Here is a 21832-nt window from a genome sequence, read left to right on the forward strand (position 1 = left end):
AAGTGGTTCTGCCTGGGAAGACTGAGAAAGACCTGGAGAAGGAAACATCTGAGCCGTGCCCTCAAATCTAAGGGGAAGTGTTAGGACTGGGAGGAGTCCCTCCACGTTCCTTCTTTTGGTTCTCATAGTGGCTAGCAGGTAATTCATGCACCTGGTTCACACTGCGGGCGGCACAGAGTCTATACAGTGAAAATTACGTCTCCCACTCTTCCCAACCAGCTGGGAGCCTTCCTAGTGTCACTGGGTTTCCGGTCCTTCCCCTGACAGGTAGGCTGCAGACTCAGCAGGTATGTGTGTTGATGTACCTGTCACCTCCATTCACAAGACAAAGGCGCCATCCATAGGCTGCTGGCCCAGGACCCTGCTGATGGCTTGCTCAGCCAGGTACTTGGGGTACAGGGCTAGGGTGATGCTGGCGACCACTCCCAAATTCCCACACTGCACTTCCTTCTTGGAGAGGATGCTCTGTCCATCACTCATTCTTGACACCCGGCTGATGGAGAACACACTTGGTCTGTGTGGACTAGGCAGGTAGCGGAAATGCAGGCATGAAATGGGCTGGTTGGACAGAATGGGGAATCTGGAGAGATGAAGAATGCTTGCCCCACTTTTAGCCTTCAGATCCAGTGAAAACAACACACACACACATATCCATCTGTGGGATAACTGATTTGCTACTTTGACTTTTGGCAAACTTTACGTAATTAATTAATTAATGTTTGTTTTTAGGGTCACACCCGCAGCATATAGAAGTTCCCAGGCTAGGGGTCGAATTGGAGCCACAGCTGCTAGGCCTTACACCACAGCTCACAGCAACACTGGATCCCCGACCCACTGAGTGAGGCTAGGGATCCAACCCGCAACCTCATGGATACTAGTGGGGTTCCTTTCCATTGAACCACAACTGGGACTCCAACTTTATTTTATTTAAAAAAATTGTTTTACTTGCTGCTTTTTTTTATTCATCCATGACTGGTTGAGACTTTACTGGGTACCAGATAGTCTAGGTGTGGATATATATATTTATTTTATTTTATTGGTTTTTAGGGCCGCACTGGCCTACACCACAGCCACATCAACGCCCAATCCGAGCCACGTCTGCAACCTATACCACAGCTCACAACAACGCCAGATCCTTGACCCACTGAACAAGGCCAGGCATCAAACCTGCATCCTCACGGATGCTAGTCAGATCTGTTAACCACTGAGCCACAACAGGAACTCCAGATGTGGGATATATTAATGTACAAGCTAGACCAAGTCCATGCTGCATGGAGCTTCCTTCTGGTACTGAATGAAGAACAGTAAATAAGTAAATTAATACTGAACATTGATAGGTGCCTTGAAGAAAATACATCAGTAACTTAGTAGATGATGGCTGGGGGTGAGAAGAGGATGTCCTGTCACATGGGGTTTCTCATGAAGGAATCTCCATATCTGCACATATCGTGATCTTTTTTCATTTTAATTTTATATTGGAGTATAGTTGATTTACCATGTTGTGTTTGTTTCAAATGTACAGCAAAGTGATTAAGCTACATGTATACATATATCCATTCCTTTTTAGATTCTTTTCCCATATAGGTTATTACAGAATATTGAGTATAGTTCCCTGTGCTATACGGTACTTCTTTGTTGGTTATCTATTTTACATCTAGTGTATATATATATGTCAATCCCGAATTCCTAATTTATCTCTCCCATGGCAGGCTTTAGACGGAATCTCAAGAGACATGGCTCTTGGGTCACTCGCAGCCCACAAAAGTGCCTGCAAGTCCACTGAGATATTCTTTAAAATGCAAATTAGGCAAAAATAGGGTGTTTTCTCAAATGTCTCCTCCTCTGCATGTTACAACTGATGCCTCTGATTCCCAAACATACTTTTCTCTGTGCTTGGGGCAGGGTTCAAGGAACTGCCTAAAAGACAGGGACTTTCTGCCCACCCCAGCCCCCCATTGTCAGGAGCAGTGTTTCAGATCAGAAAGCACTTAGGCTTCGTTTCCTCCCACCGCACAGCGCCCTTCATGCAGCAGGGGGAAAGGTGGTGGAGGGAGACGGCAGGGCTGGGCAGCCAGAGAGCCAGCAGGTCTTCCTCTCCCGCCCTGCTCTGGGGGGCCCTCACTGTGGTCTTGCTGGTCTGGACCCTCCAGCGGACATGAGGGAAAATCTAAAAGGCAGGTTGGCAGCAGGAAGGCCCCCAGAGAACTATGCCAAACACTGCCTGCTGTCTCCCCTTGAAGGGAGCATTGGCTGTCTGGTGATTCCCTATCCCACATAAAGGGCTCCTGGAATCTGGTCTCTTATTCTGGATTTCAGCCTGTGCTCTACAGTCAAGCCGTCCAAACCATTTCTGGAAGTAAAGAGAACCATTTGGAGATCTGAATATTCTCCCAAACAGTCTTACTTTGTAAAGAGAAGGAAGAGGGCAGGCTTCAACAGCTTTCACACTTTGTCAGCTGATAATAAGAACCTTAATTTTACTCTGTGAGGCGTTAAAGGTAAACGCCTGCAATGTCGTCTCATGGAAACTTAGTAACTATGATGTCCAACAAGAAGATTTTTTTTCTCCCCTGACCTACGTGGTGAGGCTAGAGAAGACTGTCACACCACACAGCCCCAGAAGATACACTTCATGTGGCAGCCTATGTGAATGGTATGTACCCTGGAGTTATGCAGTGTACAACCTGAGCAGCCATATATGACGACCCTAGATGGCCTACTAAGCCTTTTTGGTCACATTATTGGCTTGTAGATTAGACTTGGAAGACAAATCTTACTTAGAAACAGATGGCTAAACCTCTCAAGGCCTCCTCTCTTCCACGTACTCTTGATCTTTGGACCTGTCTTACTGGGCTACGCACCAATGACTATGCATATGAATCTTCCCAGTATGTGAAGTTCCTAGGGCGTAAATTATTAGTAAAGATAGCCAGAGCAGGAAAAACCAGGCTCACAAAGTGGCTACATTTAGCAAGAAAAATGATTTGAGGACAGAAATCTTTTAAATCAATTTTTTTTTTGTCTTTAAATGACTCCAATCTCTAGGCCTCTCCCTACGTTTTGACAAACAGCTTTGGCTTCTTAGCCACATCAGTTTATCTGACCTCCTTTTTCCATCAACTATCAAAATGAAAACTCCACGGCAAGAGAGAGAGAGAGGGAGCAATTTTAAACATCCCTTAGCAATGAGGCAGAACATGCTATAGCCATCAAGTTCTAGTTGTTCATTCTATTTATTGAAAAAAGCCTGTAGCCTGATTTCTTTTATGCGAGTACATTTGAGCAAGCAAAGTTTATAGAGATGACTTATCTCATTACATTAGAAGAGTGATTTGCTATCTCAGCATCTATAAGCAATTTTAACCGACATTTCTGGATGAAGAAAAGCTTTTGTAAATATATGCGAAAGACACGATTTCATCAAGCATTAAATTGGAGGTGCCCTGGAAAAATATTACATTTGTGCATTCAATTAGCTTGATTGTGGCTGAATTTTGTCCACCGAAGGCAGCATTTCTGCAGCAAAACAGGAGCATTCCCTATGTCAGCAGGTTTCCTAAAACAGAAAAGCACACTTTCCCCTCTGCAAGTCCTCTTTTGCATTTGTGCTGGTTTCCAGCTACCCATCCCTAATCAGGCTGCTCAGTCTTGTTCTCCACAGCTGAGGGTCAGAGGACAGAAAGCCAGAAGCCACGATTTTTAGGCCTTGTAGAAATCCCAACGTTAAATAGCCTGTGTGTAGTTTGAAAGCTAGGCAAGTTCTGGACAAAACTGGGGCTGCTTAAGGATGGATTTCAGCTCTGCAAACTTCCCTTCCTGGTCTCTGCAGGGTTTTTTTTTGGAGTCTGTGGGATGCTGTTTCAACCTGGGTATGGCTGTTAGCACATGTCTCTTTCCTGGAGGTGAGTTTATAAGGGTAGACTTTTTCTTGGATTGAAAGCTTTTTACCCTTATTACGGGAATGAAAGGAGTTATCGAAGGAATGGAAAATGGTTGGGGTTCAACAGGGCTTTCTTGGATCCCAGAAATCACAGTAAAGAAATGAAGCAAGTATTTAGGATGATCACTAGCCCCTCCCCCACATTTCCCCCTTGCTGTTTGTTATGTAGGTGAAGCTTTCTATTAAAGAGAAACAAACTAAAAAAGACATACTGTGTTGAAGGAACATGGCTATGGAGGTGGCTGTTCTTCTTAAACAGTAGGTGAGGACAAACTAGAAATTTTCCAGCAGTCATCCATTAGAACTCAAGGCTGTCATACTTCCAAGTACATTTCTAAGGATTGATTAATGCAAGGATTAGCAAGGAGTTTGGATCACGAATACAGAAATGTTTCAAACAAGTTTTAGGTTTCTCTATCAGTGAGGGTGCCAGGTTTCAAATTTTACCATGGATTCCTAAGTTTTGGAAAACCATCTTGCTCTTAAAGAATCCTTTTTGGAGTTCCCGTCGTGGAGCAGTGGTTAACAAATCCAACTAGGAACCATGAGGTTGCGGGTTCGATCCCTGCCCTTGCTCAGTGGATTAGGCATCCGGTGTTGCCGTGAGCTGTGGTGTAGGTCGCAGACTCAGCTCAGATCCCGCGTTGCTGTGGCTGTGGTACAGGCCGGTGGCTACAGCTCTGATTAGACCCCTAGCATGGGAACCTCCACATGCCATGGGAAGCGGCTCTAGAAAAGGCAAAAGGACACACACACACAAAAAAAAAGAATGCTTTTTTTTTTTTTTTTTTTAAGGGCTGCACTCATGGCACATGGAAGTTCCCAGGCTAGGGGTCAAGTCGGAACTACAGATGCCAGCCATAGCCACAGCCATAGCAACGCAGGATCCGAGCTGCATTTGAAACTTACATCACAGCTCAGGGCAATGCCAGATCCTTAACCCACTATGCGAGGCCAGAGATCAAAACCGCATCCTCGTGGATACTAGTTGGGTACTTAACCCGCTGAGTCACTGATGCTAAAAATCTATTTTCCCATCTTGCTCTGACTCTACACCACTTCTTGCCCTGGTCACCTGGGCAGACCACATCCCATGATGAATTGCTGGAAGGGCATCTTTTTATGCTTAACTTCTCTGACTTCTTTCTCTTTTTGACATTTTATGACTTGTAATATCCATCCAGATAAATCATAGGTAGTCCAGACACTCCAGAGCTCCATACCTTAGATCTCACTTTGTGCTGTGAAGAATCAAAGTTAGCAGGGAAAACAGGTTCCTAGGTGAGTCCATGAAGCAAGAGAAGAAACATGAAGGCTGTACTCTGGACAGCATTCCAAGTTGCTGGGAAAACAGAAAGGCCAGAAAAGTGGGGCTTTTTCAGCACACAGATGAAACAAAGAAGTAGAATCAAGACTTTTTGGCTCAGAGTTCCTGTCGTGGTGCAGCAGAAACAAATCTGACTAGGAACAGTAAGGGTGTGGGTTCGATCCCTGGCCTTTCTCAGCAGGTTAAGGATCCAGTGTTGCCGTGAGCTGTGGTGTAGGTCGCAGACATGGCTTGGATCAGGCATTGCTGTGGCTGTGGTGTAGGCCAGCTGCTGTAGCTCTGATTTGACCCCTAGCCTGGGAACCTCCATATGCTGAGGTGCAACCCTAAAAAAAGAAAAAACAAAAAAAGCAAAAAAACAACAACCCAACTCCAGTTATCTCCAGTGGGATAACTGCCAGTTATGAGGTTTCCATGTAGTTCACATCTGGCTTCTAATATGAACAGACCCAGAGTAAGAGAATGCATGTCATGGAGTTCCCATTGTGGCTCAGTAAGTTAAGAACCTGACTAGTATCTGTGAGGATGTGGGGTTGCTCCCTGGCCTTGCTCAGTGGGTTAAGGATCTAGCGTTGTCACAAGCTGCAGTATAGGACACAGATGATTAGGAAGGCACTTCCATATGCCTCACGTGGGACTCTAAAAAGAAAAAGAATGTATGCAGTCTTGATCCTAACCTTTGTATCTGTTGTTTCTCCCCTTGACTGAGGCCTCCACATGGAAATTCAGGCCTGTCCTGTACCTAGTTTCAGCCCTTTGCTGGCCTGAGCATGGATTATTTAACCAGCTGTGTCTCGCACCTGGCACCACCCCCCTCAGTCCCGCAAGGCCAGCTGTCCCTGGAATAGGCTGCTCAATTCTGCCTTTCACCCCACAGCTCTCCCGTTGGAAAGAGTCTGCCTCCGTTGGGCCCTGGAGGTTCAAATCAGCTTATATATACGGTGTCCCTACAAACCCTGCAGGTTACTTTCTTGACTAGGGGGTGATCAGCTTATGCCCTGAAGCAATAGACAGATCCTGAGTAGCCAAAGTTTAAAAAACAAGGTGAAAGGGATGCTTCCTTCAAAATCAGTTTGCTTTGTAGCTACTTTTTCTCCCCGTCTAGCAACTGCTTTCTCCCACATTGGTGCAGGTATTTATTGCCTTATGTTTGAAAGGAAAAGGCAAATTCTGAGGTCCCAGCACTGGGCCGTCCTGAGAGGGCAGAGGATCTGGAAGAGTCTGGAAGTAGTCAGTCAGTACAGGCTGAGCTCTTAAACCAGCTTGGTGTTCCTTCCCCTTGAGAACCTATCCCCAAGGTCAGGGTGAAGTTTGCAAGCCTGGTGCTATTCTCTATCCCACTGGGGCAGCCTGAAGGAGTGAGGAGTTCAGTCCTGCCCAGGGCTGAAATGCCCGCGAGCTTAAAAAACAAAACCACAGTTGTTCTTGAGGCTGGGCCGGTTCCCCCATCCCAGTTTTAGCAGGATGTGGCTGTGGCCGTGGCCGCTGGTGAGCTCTGAGGTACTTGAGGGGCGGGTGGGAACTGGTGCCAGCGGCGGGCTAGGGAATGTGCAGTGGGAACCCAGCGCATCAGGGCTCGGTGTCTGCAAGGGATTTACATGGAGAGCCTGCTGCCTTCTTTCCGCAGGATCGAATCTGGGGAGAGTGGGCAGAATTTCGGGCTTACACCGCATGGGCTGGCCCAGGAAGCCGAAGTTGGGAGATCACACTCCTCCTCTGCTTGATGTGATCGAAGGCCTCCTTCAAGCAGAACTGCATGTCTCCTTGAGGTGAGCCATACAGATGGTGTTCAACCAGGAGATTCCAGCCTCTCTGCGCAACAGGCCCTTGCCTCCATTCTCCCTGACCTTGTCAATGAAACCTAATGCATCTTGAAAGCAGTAGCAAATGTCAGTCACATGGCTGCCTCGCACTCGATCCATTTGTAGTGCCAGTGGGCTGTGCAGGCCTGCGAGGTCCGTGGCAATACTCCGCGGCCATGAGCAGGCGCAGAGTGGTGAGGAACCGGCACGTGGATTCATGGTAGGCACTTTGACAGAGGAGGAACAGAAGCATTGCATCAGGGCTTCCCTGGTCCTAAAGCGGCCTATAGCTGATGGTGAGCACTGGTTTCCTATACTGGCTGATGAGCATGTTTCTGGTTTCTCGTGAAACAGGTTTTACAGCCACGCAACACGAAGGATATTCCGAGTAGGAAGCCTCCTACCCTACTCCGGTGGCTGAAGCCCACCAGCAGTCAGGCAGGCGAGTGGCAGGGTGGAAAAGGTAAGTTCCACCCGCTCCTCCACTACTGCGCCTTGCGCGCGCCCTCTGTCGGCGGGAGCAAGCTGCGAGCACCTGAGGCGGCAAAGATCTGAGGCTGCGCATTCCGCCCACGCTGTGCGCACGTGCCCACGGTAGGGGCGGGGCTGCTGGCTAGGCTCGAGGGCTATGCGGGGGTTCACGAGCCCTGTGGCTTTTTCGTTCTTTGCTGCCCAGCAGGCTCAGTGCCCCCAGGCCACTTGCTGCCCCAGAAGCTGGGCCGGGGAGTTTTGAACGAGGTATGAGGATGACTAAAGGTGGAGCTTAACTGGAAACTGAATATAGGACGTTTGATTTGGAAGAGTCAGGTAAGATGGGTTGTTTGACCCGTGAACCACGTGAGGGGGTGGTCAGTCAGGGGGCACCCACCTCATTTGGAGTCTAAAGTCCCCGTACTGCTGTCACTGCCCCAAAGACTGGCAGCCCCAGGGTCGGAATCAGGATTCAGGCCCTGGTTCTTGATTCCACGTATTGTGGCCTCTAATTGAACGCAGGCTTTTCCCTGCACTTAATTAACGTGAAGATCGGTATATTGAAAATACAGGTACTGCATTGGTAGGAAAAAATCCACATGTAAGTGGACCTGCACAGTTCAAACTGTTGTTCACGGGTCAGCTGTATTTTATAATGGAATTCTGGCTTAGATAATCCAGCATTTTTGAGGGCTCCCCTTCGGAGATGAGTTAAATCATTTTCTATCCCCACCCCAAATAAAGAATACAATTTGGGGGTGCCCAGTGGTTAGCCTGTGTCTAGATCCAGGTCTGCTGTTGTGAGGCCCTGGTGAGGGGCCATGGGACAGCTAAGATAATTCTCACCCTCAGTACAGGTCTCTTTCCCTTGAGCGCTGCTGGGAGCCTGGGAGTTCACCTAAGCTGAATTCTTTTCCTTGGAGTCAGCTTGGTCAATGTGTCCTGTGGGTCTGTGCCCCTGGGAATAATGGTATTTATCTTGGAGGGTTGCTGTGAGGATTAAATGAGCTAATTCATGTAATGTTCCTGGCATTATCCTTGGTATAGTAGAAGCATTTAACAAATTGAACAAAATACATTTCATATATAATCCCATACATGATATATAAATAATCTTGTTGTATTATTAGACTTGGCCTTCATGGACCCAGGAGGAACTATGCCTACCCTGTGGTGTTTGCAGTGGATGATAGCTTCAGGGGTCTCATGGGGCTTGTCCTCCTTCTATGGCCTAATTCCATTGGGAAATTTGGCTTCCTTGATTCTCAGCTTTCTCTCTTGTCACTTAGCCTGGCACGTGACAGTTTTGAGGACTGCTGGTCAGATACTTTGTGGACTGTCCCTCATTTGGAGTTTGATGTTTTCCTCATGATTAGATTGGGGCAGTGCTTTTTTTTTTTTTTGGTCTTTTTGAGGGCTGCACCCACAGCATATGGAGTTTCCCAGGCTAGGGGTCCAATCAGAGCTGTTACCTCCAGCCTACACCACAGCCACAGCCATGCCAGATCCGAGCTGTGTCTGCGACCCACACCACAGCTCCTGGCAATGCCAGATCCTTAACCCACTGAATGAGGCCAGGGATCGAACCTGAAACTTCGTGGTTCCTAGTTGGATTCATTTCTGCTGCACCACAGCGGGAACTCTGGGCAATGCTTTTTTGGAGGAAGACTGCAGAGGTAAAATGCCATTTTCATCCTCTTCAATGAAAGGTCACTCTGTCCACCTGCCTTATCATTTAGATATTAATGTCTATCACCTTGCTTAGGTCGTATTCCTCAGGTTCCTGCCCTGTCAAATTACTCCTTCCTCGTTTTCGTGCTGTCCCCTGTGGAAGGAAGTCACTGTGCACAGCCCCCACTTAGAAGTGGACAGTTATGTGTCCCTTCCTTGAGGATTAGTCTCTTTCCCTTATTTATTTAATCATTAATTTTTACCAGTAGGGCCTCATGGATATTTATTTCATGCTTTGGATTATAGTCCGTTGCTACTTAATTTTGTTGCTCTAATTGCTCCACTCTGGCTACTAGGAGCTCTTTCAGTTGGCTCCTGGGTCCCTATGGTATACTGACTTTTTTTTTTTTTTTTTTTTGAGCACTTTCTTATTTTCTGGAGCTACAAGATGATGCTCCAAGCTCATCTTGAATATTTCCTGCTCTAGTTCTCAAACCTACCATTTCTCTAAGCAGCCATGGTTCCTTCCATTGGGCAGTGGTATTAGAAACCAAGTTCTGGGCATTAGGTGTGCTCATGGCTACGGGGATGACATTGCTTTTAGGTCCTCTCAGCTGAAAGAGCAAGGAGATACGTGTGTATGCTAACCTATGTGTATATACACATGTCTATAAATTTTTCTAAATATAACCATCTGTATTAACATGAGTTCATACTGATATCTCCAATTCCAATCCACTACTGCATGGCTCATCTTAGCCTTCACCCCTTCTTTATCTGTAAATTTCCACTCTGACAGTGAGAAACCTGATTCCCACCATCTGCCACCCATTTACTTGATATTCAGTTCAGGTATATGTATATAGCAACATGGAATTGTTAGTCTGTATCCCCAGGGGAAACAACTTTATCATCTGGAGTACAGCGCAATGGGCAGTTCCTTTTTTCTTTGGGGTTATAGATTCTTCTGTTTTCCGAAGTTACTTAGGGTAGCACTGTTCCCCCAACCCCTTTGCTAAGGTTGTTTCACACATTTGTAACACGGTTGGGTTGTTCATCATGTTTTTTACTCCATTCTGGGATCCCCTGTTCTCCTAAATTTTTTTTTCTATTTTGCATCTACTTTATAGCATTAACTAGAAGAGTTTTACCACACCCCAATCCACTGCACTTCACCTACTTAACCGCACTTCCTAACTCCTGGCAATCACTGATCTGTTTACTAGATTTATAGTTTTGCCTTTCCAGAAGGTCATGTAATTGGAATCATACAGTAGGCAGCTTTTTCAGACTGATTACTTTTGTTTAGCAAAATGCATCTAAGATTCATCCATGTCTTTTAGGGGCCTGATAGCTTCTTTTTATCTAATGGGTAATGCTTCATTGTCTGGATGTAATTTATTTATCCATTCACCTATTTAAGGACATGTTGGTTGCTCAGATTTTTGGCAGTTAGGAACACAGCTGTTACAAACATTGTGCAGGACTTTTGTGGGGGGCATAACTTTGAGCTCATTTGGATAAATACTAGGAATACAATTACTGAGTCTGGTGGTAAGACTATATTTAGTTTTGTAAGAAACTGCCAAACTGTCTTTCATAGCAGCTGTATGATTTGCATTCCCAGCAGTGATGAGTGAGTGTTCTTATTACTCTGCACCTTGTCAGCATTTGGTGTTGTCAGTTTTTCTGGACGTGGTCATTCTAATAACCTTGTTGTGGTGTCTCATTGTTGTTCTCACTTGCAAATCCCTAATGACCAATGGTGTTGGGCACCATTTCTTGTGCTTCTTTGCCACCTGTGTCTTTGCTGAGGTGTCTGCTCAGATCTTTGGACTCCTTTTAATTCTTTTTAAAAAAAATTGGGTATTTTGGATATAAGCCTTTTATTAGGTATATGTTCTGCAAATATGTTCTTCCATCTGTGGCTTTGCTTTTCGTTTTCTTATCACTGTCTTTGTCAGAGCAGAAGTTTTGATTTTAATGAAGTCCAGCTTATCACTTTTTTCTTTGATAGACCGCTCTTGGTATTGTCTAAAAACTCAGGAGTTTGTTGTGGCTCAGCAGATTAAGAACATGGCATAGAGTCCATGAGGATGTAGGTTCAATCCCTGGCCTTGCTCAGTGGCTTAAGAATCCAGCGTTGCCTTGAGCCACATGTGGTGTAGGTTGCAGATGCTGATCAGATCCTGCGTTGCTGTGGCTGTGGCCTAGAGGGGCGGTTGCAGCTGCGATTCTACCCCTAGCCTGGGAACCTCCATATGCCACAGGTGCGGCCCTAAAAAATGAAAAAATAAAACCAAAAACCTCATCGCCAAACCCAAGATCATGTAGATTTTCTATGTCTCCTTTAAGAAATTTTTATAGTTTGACACTTTACACTGAGGCCTATGATCCATTCTGAGGTAATTTTTTTTTTTTTTTGGCCTTTTTAGGGCTGCACCCTTGGGTGTGTGGAGGTTCCCAGGCTAGGGGTCGAATTGGAGCTGTAAACACTGGTCTACGCCACAGCCATGCCATGTCTGCCAGATCTGAGCCGCATCTGCAACCTATACCACAACTCATGGAAACACTGGATCCTTAACCCACTGAGCAAGACCAGGAATAGAACCTGTGTCCTCATGCATACTAGTCAGAGTCGTTTCTGCTGAGCCACGACAGGAACTCCAATTCTGAGTTAATTTTTTAATGAGGTGTAAGGTATGTGTTTAGGTTCATCTTTTTTGTATATAAACTTACAATTGTTCCACCACCATTTGTTAAAAAGTCAACATTAATTTTTTTATTAGCGAAATATTTCTCAGAGATCCGCTGCCAGTGCAGTGGGTTGAGGGGCCAGTGTTGTCACTGCAGTGGCTCGGGTCTCTGCTTTGGTTTGGGTTCGATCCCTGGCCCTGGACCTGCACATGCCACGGGTGTGGCCAAAAAAATATTTCTGTCCAGTTGGTGGAACTAAAGAGCTGTAGAAAAGCAAGCTTTGAGAGCTCAGGCCCAGTCACTGAGGTCTTCTTTTAACTTTGGTGTATTTTTCTTTTGGCTTATCTTCCTGCCAAATCAAGAAGGTGTATATGTGAGTGTGAGACGAAGATAGCTAAGATCCTTCAGAGGGAAATTTGTGGAGCAAGACCTAGTAGTTGGAGAGCTTCTGCTTTACCCTTGAAGGTAGAAAACTCTTAAGACAGGAGAGAATCTAATTAACATACTTTTGAGACAGAACTTACCTTTTAGGAAAAATATAGACTCATGTGACACACACACACACCCTTTTCCCCAAGGACGGACACACACACACACACACACACACACACACACACACACACACACACACACACACACACACACACACACACACACACACACACACACACACACACACACACACACACACACACCCCCTCCCTTTTTCCCAAGGAAGGCTTGATGTTGCCACAGAGCACCAACACCCGTCTCCAGGCCTTTGTGTTTTCCATCATCACATACCTCGTCCTCAGGGAAGTGGAGGACAGATTTTCATAACAGGGATGCATGTGACAACATTAAACATGACATTATATGGAGTCAGCTACATGTCGCATTGATTCTGAGACTGTGTGAAAATCACCTTTTTTTTTTTTTTTTTTTTTTTTTTTTTGCTTACAATGGAATTAAAAATAAGAGTGCCATCTTGTGGCCATCTAGGTTACTACCACAAGCACATTAGACCTTTGTGGAAAATCTTTTGACTCCAGAGAATGGTTCCGCTTATGTACACATCCGTGTGTCATGTGTCATCATCTGGGCACAGCGGATCAAGGGCCTTTCTTTTTCGACTTACAGTGAACCATTATATGGGCTTTTATTTTCATAGATGACTAATCTGTAAAGTCTGTCACAGAGAAGGACCCACATTGGCATTTATCATAAAAAATGGCAAAGTTATTAGTTCCCTTACATACTCTAATTCCATTTTGTATAAGAAGCTTGGCTAACAAGCCCCACAGTACATGAGCCCACATAGCATGGAAATTCTGGAAATTTCCAGGGGGGATGTTTTATATTCAGCATTGAGTTTGGTTGTGGTTTTAAATTGCTGCTAGTCTTGTCTTAAGAAAATGTGGTTGTCATTTATTTATCATTGTTAGGAAAGAATGAGGGCAGACTGCTCAGGAGCAGGAAAGAAGTTTTAGTAGCAATTCAAGGACCTCTGAGCCAGACTGGATGCTGGCAAGCTCGCTGGCAAGCTCTCTGGCAAGATGGGGCTAAGGAGGATGGGTCATGCCAGGTAATATAACTGGGAGACTCCCTTTTAATCCTGGGTTTGCTGCTTTTTACCAAAGCACCTTGGGCAAATCCTTACACCTCATTGGGCTTTGATTTTTTTTTTTAATCTGTAAAATGACAACTCTGAAATGTGTAATATCCAGGTTCCCCTCAAGACCTGAAATTTGATATATGGAAGAGAAGGTCTCATTTCTCAATCCTTCTTAACCCAGGTTTTCTAGTTACAGGCAGGATTTATCATAAATATTCTTATTTTCGGTGAATCTTCTGGGTAGCACATTCTGAAACCCACAATGGCTATTTTACATGGTTAAATGGTTTATATAGAAATGATTTATATTTTACATAGTTAACAAATTTGGAGCTATTTGAATATAATTATGCCCTTCAAAATCTTTTCCCTCGCCTTGAATTCCTACAGTACTAATGGAGCAGGTGTCACAAAAAAGCTGCACTTACTTCCACTTGTGGACTGAGAAAGCTGGGCCCTGGCCCCACTGGTGATACGTATTCTCCTTACAGATGGGTGCAGTCAATGTCACAGCAGTTAAAGATCTCTCAGGCAGTGATGGGTGACATTATCCACCCAGCGTGCAGATGCTACATCAACCTCATGCTGTCAGTATCTGCCAGTGGTGCTGATGCCAGGGAAAGAAACCATCCCTTCCATGGCAAGCTGAAGGACATTTGGGGATGGGTGTCATCTCATGAAGAAGAGTTTCTCTGCTTCCACATCACTAAGGAACATCATGTTTATTAATTCATCGGCATGTACATTTTTAAGTTCTTGCACACACATTCCTCTTTTCTTGAAATGCATTGTGAGTTATTTTTGGAGAAGAGGAGAGAATCCAAAATCCAGCCAAATGCTAGAAAGGTCAACCCTGACTTGCAGCGTATTTTTATCAGCATTATGTTACTGTAGGTTGTTGAAACTTGCTCTAAAAAAGTGGAACAGAATTTGTGTTGATGACATTGGGCCACAAGAGGGCGCTCTAACAAAACAACTCCCGCAGCTCAAAACTCTACATCTGCCTCCTCAAACATTGACATGCTACAATTTCTGCCTGGTCTTATGACATATGCTGAATGTCACAAATATTGTTTCAAACTTTATGAAAATAATTTTTTTATAATGTTGGGAATCTGGTAAGTGAATTCTGAGGACAAGTTAAACTCTTATTTAGCTGGAGGTGCTTTGTAATTCCTCCATCAATTTCCAAAAAAGGCAGAGTTTAGAAACCTTTGCTTTCTTTTACAGACCAAACAGTGCAAACTCAAAACACTCGAGAACATTTAAATTTCCAAAATAGAGCTTTTATGGATTATCTTCCTAAGAATTCTAAGTCTAGATATATGATTTTAAAACAAAGCATACAAACCCATTCTCCAAGCTAAGTACAACTATTAGAGAAAAATACTGTTACCTCTTCCAGGACATTTGAAAAAGAAAGTGGGGGAAAGGCGATGTGATAGTCTCTGAAGTACATTAAAGCATCCAGACTGCATTTCCCTAGTAGGCAGGTAATATTTGAGGATGCAACTGCCCCAAATGAGTATCCTTTACATTTAAACAATCTTTACTGATAGTAAAATAATTAGAAGAATTTATGTGCATCTCTGCTATTATTGTCTTTGCATAAAGGAGATTCAGCTGCTTATGCATGGATATTCCAAGAGTCTTCCTCCCCCCTTTCTCAGATGACATGTTTATACTCAGGCAGCACTTCTAAATTTTTAATAGAGACGAAGAGGTTCCATTTAATTAGGCAGAGTGACTTGTTTATGTGCAGGTTATACATTTACGAGTTCTAATCAAGAACGGAAAATACCTATTGAACAGCCTTTGAAGTTGTGCTGGTTTAAGGATAATTGTAAACCCAGCTCAGTGGACACAGTGTCTCAGTCAATCACATGATGGGAGAGCAGAGCACAGGGAGTTAAATCTGGATAAAATAACTGCACAGATCGTGTGTCGATCGGTGTTCAAAGGATTTCTTTTTTCTCTCCCAAATCAGACCTCTTCCATCTTACTCTTGATTGGAATATTGAAACTGGGTTAGAGGAAAAAAAAAAATGATGAGGAATAACAAGATTTTTTATCTTTCTTTAAAAATACCACTACCATTTATATAAAACCTTTCTCTTTTTCCCTTGCGGTTTTTACTTCCTTTATTCTGTGCAGCCTATTTTTATCTTCGGACTAGATAACATAAACAGGTTACTGTCAAAAGCTTTTTTCCCCCACATTCGTAAATCTGTTCTGGAAATGAGAAGTTAATTTTTTCTTAATCTCTGACCCAAGGTAAAAATCCCAAATATTTGCATGCCTCAGCTGTACCACAAAAAAAAAGGGCACCTAAATTAATGAGGTTTCTTGAATTGGTGTACAGAAATGAATTACAAAGCTTAAGAAGTCGAAGCGATTTCTTGTGATGTTTAAAGCAATATTAATGATGGCGTGGAATGAGATATCAAGCTTTGTGTTACTACTCTAGGATTAGCTTTTCGTTCCTGAAAGCTGGTCTATTTATGGGTAATGTAGGATGGAATTAAACTCTGAAAAGGTTAATTTTTTTTTAAAGTGTTCTGTGGAAGGTTTATTTCCTATCACCTTTTGTAACTTTCCCTTTGAATTGAGTTGCAATCTGCATTTGGAGTGGGTCCAGGAAGCTTGCATAATAATATAATGCCTGGCGGAGCCTCTCTTAGGGGAGGGAGTGCGATAAATGAAACGTTACCTACAGGTTCCCGACAATATATTCATCTTGATATGATCACTGCTGATGGGTTGCAGCAAGGCAACTCCTAGGACTTGCGTTGGCTGTCTTTAGGGTACGTTATAATTTCAGCGTGAAAAGCACAGCCCAGCATGTGAGAGAAAGCAAGCAGGTCCCTCGTCGAAAAGTGGTGCCTGAAAAATATTTGCTGAGCGAAAAACATTCATTTTGTGGCAGGGAGAATGGAGACTAGAGAATGAAAGACTAAAGATGGGGAAAGAAACCACTGCCCTTCGCTGAGCTCACGGACCCACACTGAAGGCTTTCAGACACAGGAGCAGTTGGTTGCTCCTCCGTTGTCTTTCTTCCCTGTGCTTGTCTGATTTATTTTCACAAGAAAACTCTGCTCCTCTTGTCTGGAGCCAGTGTTAGACAGCTGAAATCTAGGGGTGGTGTGGGGTTAAGATCAAACAGGCCCTAATCACGTGGACTTTGTTTTCTTATGGATCATTTCATTGCTGGGGTCCGGCTGACAGAGCCATGAGGGGTCAGGGAAAATTAGGACCACAGCTCTTCAGAGAAATGGGTCCTGGCTGGGGCTCCACCTCAGCATGGGAGCTAAGATGGCACAGGCTGCAGAGTGGACGTGGGTTATGCCTGCAGCCTAGACCTTACACTTGAAAGATGCTAGCCGGTTTATCTGTGTTGATTGTCTATTAATTTCTGGTAGGTTGGCTGACGTCCGTGATTACACTTGACCACCTAATTGAGACCTGATTTAATCCACAAAGTCCCCCAAGTTTGTGGGAGACCCTGGGAAAGAGACAATACCGTCCATATGGTCCATATGAAAGGAAAGCAAAAGCCATGGGTCCCTTTTTTTTTTTTTTAAGTTTGCTTAGCAGTCAATACTTAGGAGTTGATTAAAGGAAGTGAAAGGAAAGCAAAGTGAGCCAAAGAATTTTGTGAACAAATTAAATTCCCCATCAGTAAGTAGGAAGAGGCAAGGGAAAGTTGTTGGGGGTGGAGGGGTGGATGCACTCTGACTACAGAGAAATCATTCCAATTCAGTCTTTGCAAAAACAGAGACTTGAAAGGAGAAAGCCATTCGTGGTCTTATTCAGTAACTTCATGGATCTGAGGAGCGCTGCAGTCTGTCTCCTCTGACGGGAGAAGAGTACCTGTTTCATGTTCCTGCTGAATTAGAACAGCAGCATTTGCATACTGTTGGCAATGAAGAAAATGTGTTTATAGATCCGACATCATTTTAGACAGTTGCTCCCATCAACTTGCTCGCTAAGGATCATGTTCTCCTTCTGGCCCCCTTTTAGTGGCAGAAAAGCAAGAGGGAAAATCAGAACAGAAAGGGAGTAGTTGTGATGAGTGAAATATTATCAAGGACCCTGGACTCCCCTCTGCCCAGAGCTGACTTCTGAGCTCTTGGGCAAGGTATTTACAGATGCAGTATTTCTGTCAGTCTCCTCCCCTACTCCACTCTTTGTTCCTTTAATGGGCAAATTAGCCTTAGGTTCTTGTTAAATCCGTTCCTTTTCGGAAGAGCCAATGATGATGTGCGTCCTTTCCGTTGGGAACTATCAGAAGAAATGTCGGTGCAGAGTGTCCCCTTCCAGGGTGCTTTTTCCTTGGGATGTGGCTGTCACCAGCAACTGGAATGTCACCTGAGCGCAGTCCTGTGGGGTGAAGGGAAGAAGATACTCAGCACTGTCCTAGTGAGCGGGGAATTGGGGATACACCTCGTTCTCTTTGGGCAGAAAGGCCTGCCTTTGGAAGATGGGCAGGAATGGAGAGGCTTGCAGGGGCCCTGAGAAGAGAGCGTTGTGCTCCTTGTTCCTCGAAGTGTAGCTCATGGACCGGCAGCAAGGTGTCACCTGGAGCCTGTTAGACAAGCAGTGTCTCATCTCCCCCCCAGACCTACTGACTTGCAATCCGCATTGCAACAAGATGGCCCGGTCATTTCTATGTGTGGTGAAGTTTGAGAAGCATGGAGGCCCCAGATCCACACTGGGATGACTGGGCAACCCACAGTTGCCTGATTCCAGCCCATGTCATAACGCCTCTGAAAAAGATGCTCTGTGACCAGCATTTTTAGGTAAGGTATGTACATTAAAATGTAAAAATATGAAATTTGAAGTGTAAAAAGAGTAATGCTCTACAGTGAGGGTGAAGATGTGGGGAAATGCTGGAACTTCATGGTACCAGTTTTCTGAAGGGCGATTTGGTTATAGGTGTCAGTGTTTTAAATAATATGCTTACCCTTTGATCCAACAATTCCCCTCTCTAGAAAGTTATTCTGGGGAAATGGACAAATTTGAAAAGATGTGTGAATAAGAATAGCTAAAAAAAAAAAACTGGAAATGGTCTAAATATCAGATAGTAGAAAGGGTGGGGAAAAACTGTAATTGTAATGTATACATGTAAGGATAACCTGACCCCCTTGCTGTACAGTGGGAAAAAAAAAATATCAGATAGTAGAAATTAGGGAACCTGTAGTACAATTCTATGTAACCACTTAAAATGATAAATTAAAGGAACATTTACTATTTCAGAAATATGTTAATATGCTTGTTGACATGTGAAAAACTCAGGTTACCATACTCTGTATAAAATGATATTATAACTTGTTCAGAAATAGATATATTTTAAAACCCAGGGGTTCCCTTCGTGGCTCAGTGGTAATGAACCCAACTAGAATCCATGAGGGTGTGTGTTTGATCTCTGGCCTCGCTCAGTGAGTTAAGGATCAGGATCCTGTGTTGCTGTGAGCTGTGGTGTAGGTTACAAACATGGCTTGGATCCCGAGCTGCTGTGGCTGTGGCATTGGCCGGTGGCCCCTGTAGTTTTGATTTGATCCCTACCATGGGAACGTCCATATGCCATGGGTGCAGCCCTAAAAAGCAAACAAACAAAAAAGAAGGCCTTGCAGCTAAATGTTAACAGTAGTAAGCATATAGGTTATATTTTTCTTTTTGTTTCTCTTTATTTTGTGGTTCTTTTGCAGCTGATGGGTATTAATTAGCTAATCAAAGGTGGTAATATAGTTATTTTGAATGAGCATTTAAAGAATTCAAGTCTTGCAGTTCCCGTTGTGGCTCAGTGGTTAACGAATCTGACTAGGAACCACGAGCTTGCAGGTTCGATTCCTGGCCTTGCTCAGTGGGTTAAGGATCTGGCGTTGCCATGAGCTGTGGTGTGGGTTGCAGACGCGGCTTAGGTCCCGCGTTGCTGTGGCTCTGGCGTAGGCCGGCGGCTACAGCTCCGATTGGACCCCTAGCCTGGGAACCTCCGTATGCCTCAGGAGCGTCCCAAGAAATGGCAAAAAGACATAAATAAATAAATAAATAAAAATTCAAGTCTTAAAAATTTTACTTTCCCAGGCCAGATTTCTCATAGGAAAAAACATACCTTGTGCATAACTTTTTCACCATTCTGATGATATTATATTAAAATGCTCTATTAAATATCTTCCTCCTCTAAGACTGTGAACGCCTTGATAACAGGGACCAAGTCTTTGGGTTTTTTATATCCAGGGCCTAGCACAGAGCGTGGCCCACAGTGGTTAGTAATACCTGTTTTAAATTGTTGGATAAAAGGGTCTTGGATGACAGTCTGAAGACTATTTTCCTTCATGGGCATTTTATAGGACCACAGTCCTTAGCACATGGGAATTGATTGCTATTGCGTATTGGTAACAAGTGTGATGAGGTAACCACAGAGGTCAGAGTTCTGCCTGACCTCTTGGTTTGGCTCCCATCTCTGCTTTGGTAATAAATGACTCTGAGATGTGGGCCATGGCTGACGTGTCAGGAGGTCAGGCTGGAGAGGCCTCTAAAGACTCCAAGGCCATCTGCTCTGGGTTGGGGGCAGGGGCAGCCTCCCCTCCCACCCCCCACCCCTGTTGGTCCCAGAGGCATCCTAGGTGGGGCTGTATGGTCAGGACACTGAGTGGGAAGTGCACTGACGGGTCCCAGTTTGTTTTCTTGTAGTTGAAACCTTGGATCTTGCCTCTCTAGGAGACTGGGTTTTGAGAGGTTTGACCGGTTGCTGCCCAGCCCTCACTTGGGTTCAGCGTCCTGCTCAGAAGTGCCAAGTCCCACTGCCTCCTTGTGACATGGGGACCCATTTTACAGAGCAGGAGACTGAGAAAGGTTAAGCTACTGGCTCCAAGTTCAGACATGAAGAAGTAGAGCTGGAATCCACATGGGGCCCTGGATTTAGAGCCCAGGCCCGCCTGCCAGGCTGTAAAGAGGTTAGGGGCTGGCCTGAGGGCTTCTCTCCAGCTCTAGCACGTTTCCAGTGACTGTCCCTGTGGAGATGTCACTGGGCCTTCTGGAATTTCCCCAGTTCTCCTTGTGAAACAGATTGTGTTTAAGAGTGGGTCTCCACCTTCTGTGGTTACATATTTTTTTCTTGCTCTTGGCTCTTAGTGAAAGCCCATTTTATAGTTAAGAAAAAAGTTGATGGAATGAAAATATTTTTAATAAAGTTAATTTATGTTATTTAGAAATAGTTGTAAATTTGGAGAAAATGGTTACATATGTGTTAATGGTAAGCCCTAGATTTAATTTGGCTTAGATATCCAAGAGGTTTCAAAATCATAAAACAATGCAAAACTAGTTGGGGCTTTTCTTAGTTCCCACCCCCATGGGTTATATCTTTTTTTGGTTTAGGACTGAAGGTGTGGCATATGGGGGTTCCCAGGCTAGGGGTTGAATCGGAGCTGCAGTGGCGGGCCTACACTATAGCCACAGCCACACAGGATCCGAGCCTCGTCTGCAACCTACACCATAGTTTGTGGCAATGCTCGTGGATACTAGTTGGGTTCATTTCCACTCAGCCACAGCGGGAACCCCGGGTTGTATCTTAATTGTACAGTTTTTAGCTTACATTTACTTGTGTGATTATTTTCTTGGTATCTCTCTCTGCAGCTAGCCTGTGAGCTTCACGAGGGCAGGAGAGTTACATCTCTTTTGCTTTTCATTGTCTATACTTAGCACATAATAGTACATAACAGCAACAACAGTAATGAATAAGGACAACTAGTACTTGTTGAGCCCTTGCTATTTGCCAGGTGTTGTTCCAAGCACTTGATAATAAATAACCCTTGTGTACACACACACACACACACACACACACACACACACAAAATGGAATACTAAGCCATAAAAAGGAATAAAATAATGCCATTTGCAGCAACATGGATGGAACTAGAGACTCTCATACTGAGTGAAGTAAGTCAGAGAAAGATGAATACCATATGATATCACTTATATCTGGAACCTAATATAGGACACAAATGAACCTTTCCACAGAAAAGAAAATCATAGACTTGCAGAAAAGACTTGTGGTTGCCAAGGCGGGGGGTGGGGTGGGGAGTGGGATGGATTGGGAACTTGGGGTTAATAGATGCAAACTGTAGCTTTTGGAATGGATAAGCAGTGAGATCCTGCTGTGTAGCACTGGGAACTATATCTAGTCACTTACGATGGAGCATGATAATATGAGAAAAAAGAATCTTATACATGTATGTGTAACTAGGTCACCATACTGTACAGTGGAAAATCGACAGAACACTGTAAACCAGCTATAATGAAAAAAAATCATTATATATAAAAAAATAAAA

The 21832-nt window shown here is 44.3% G+C and overlaps 1 long non-coding RNA gene and 1 pseudogene across 3 annotated transcripts in view; one reads left to right on the forward strand and one right to left on the reverse strand.

Annotated features, from left to right (window-relative positions):
* Positions 1-318: 318 nt before the first annotated feature.
* Positions 319-7634, reverse strand: LOC146406330 (dual specificity protein phosphatase 5-like; annotated as a pseudogene).
* A 56-nt stretch (positions 7635-7690) lies between these two features.
* The window catches only part of LOC110260996 (uncharacterized), a 625553-nt gene continuing 611411 nt past the window's right edge, over positions 7691-21832 (forward strand). For all 3 annotated transcript variants that reach the window (XR_014810176.1, XR_014810179.1, XR_002344674.2), the window contains exon 1: positions 7691-7876. This is a non-coding gene — a long non-coding RNA (uncharacterized LOC110260996). The remainder of the gene's footprint in view (positions 7877-21832) is intronic.

The sequence above is a fragment of the Sus scrofa genome, chromosome 1, assembly GCF_054392235.1.
Source record: "Sus scrofa isolate SSC_HxYL_T2T_F1_AM1 chromosome 1, Sscrofa_HxYL_maternal_Yorkshire_Landrace_v2.0, whole genome shotgun sequence".
NCBI classification, from domain to species: domain Eukaryota; kingdom Metazoa; phylum Chordata; class Mammalia; order Artiodactyla; family Suidae; genus Sus; species Sus scrofa.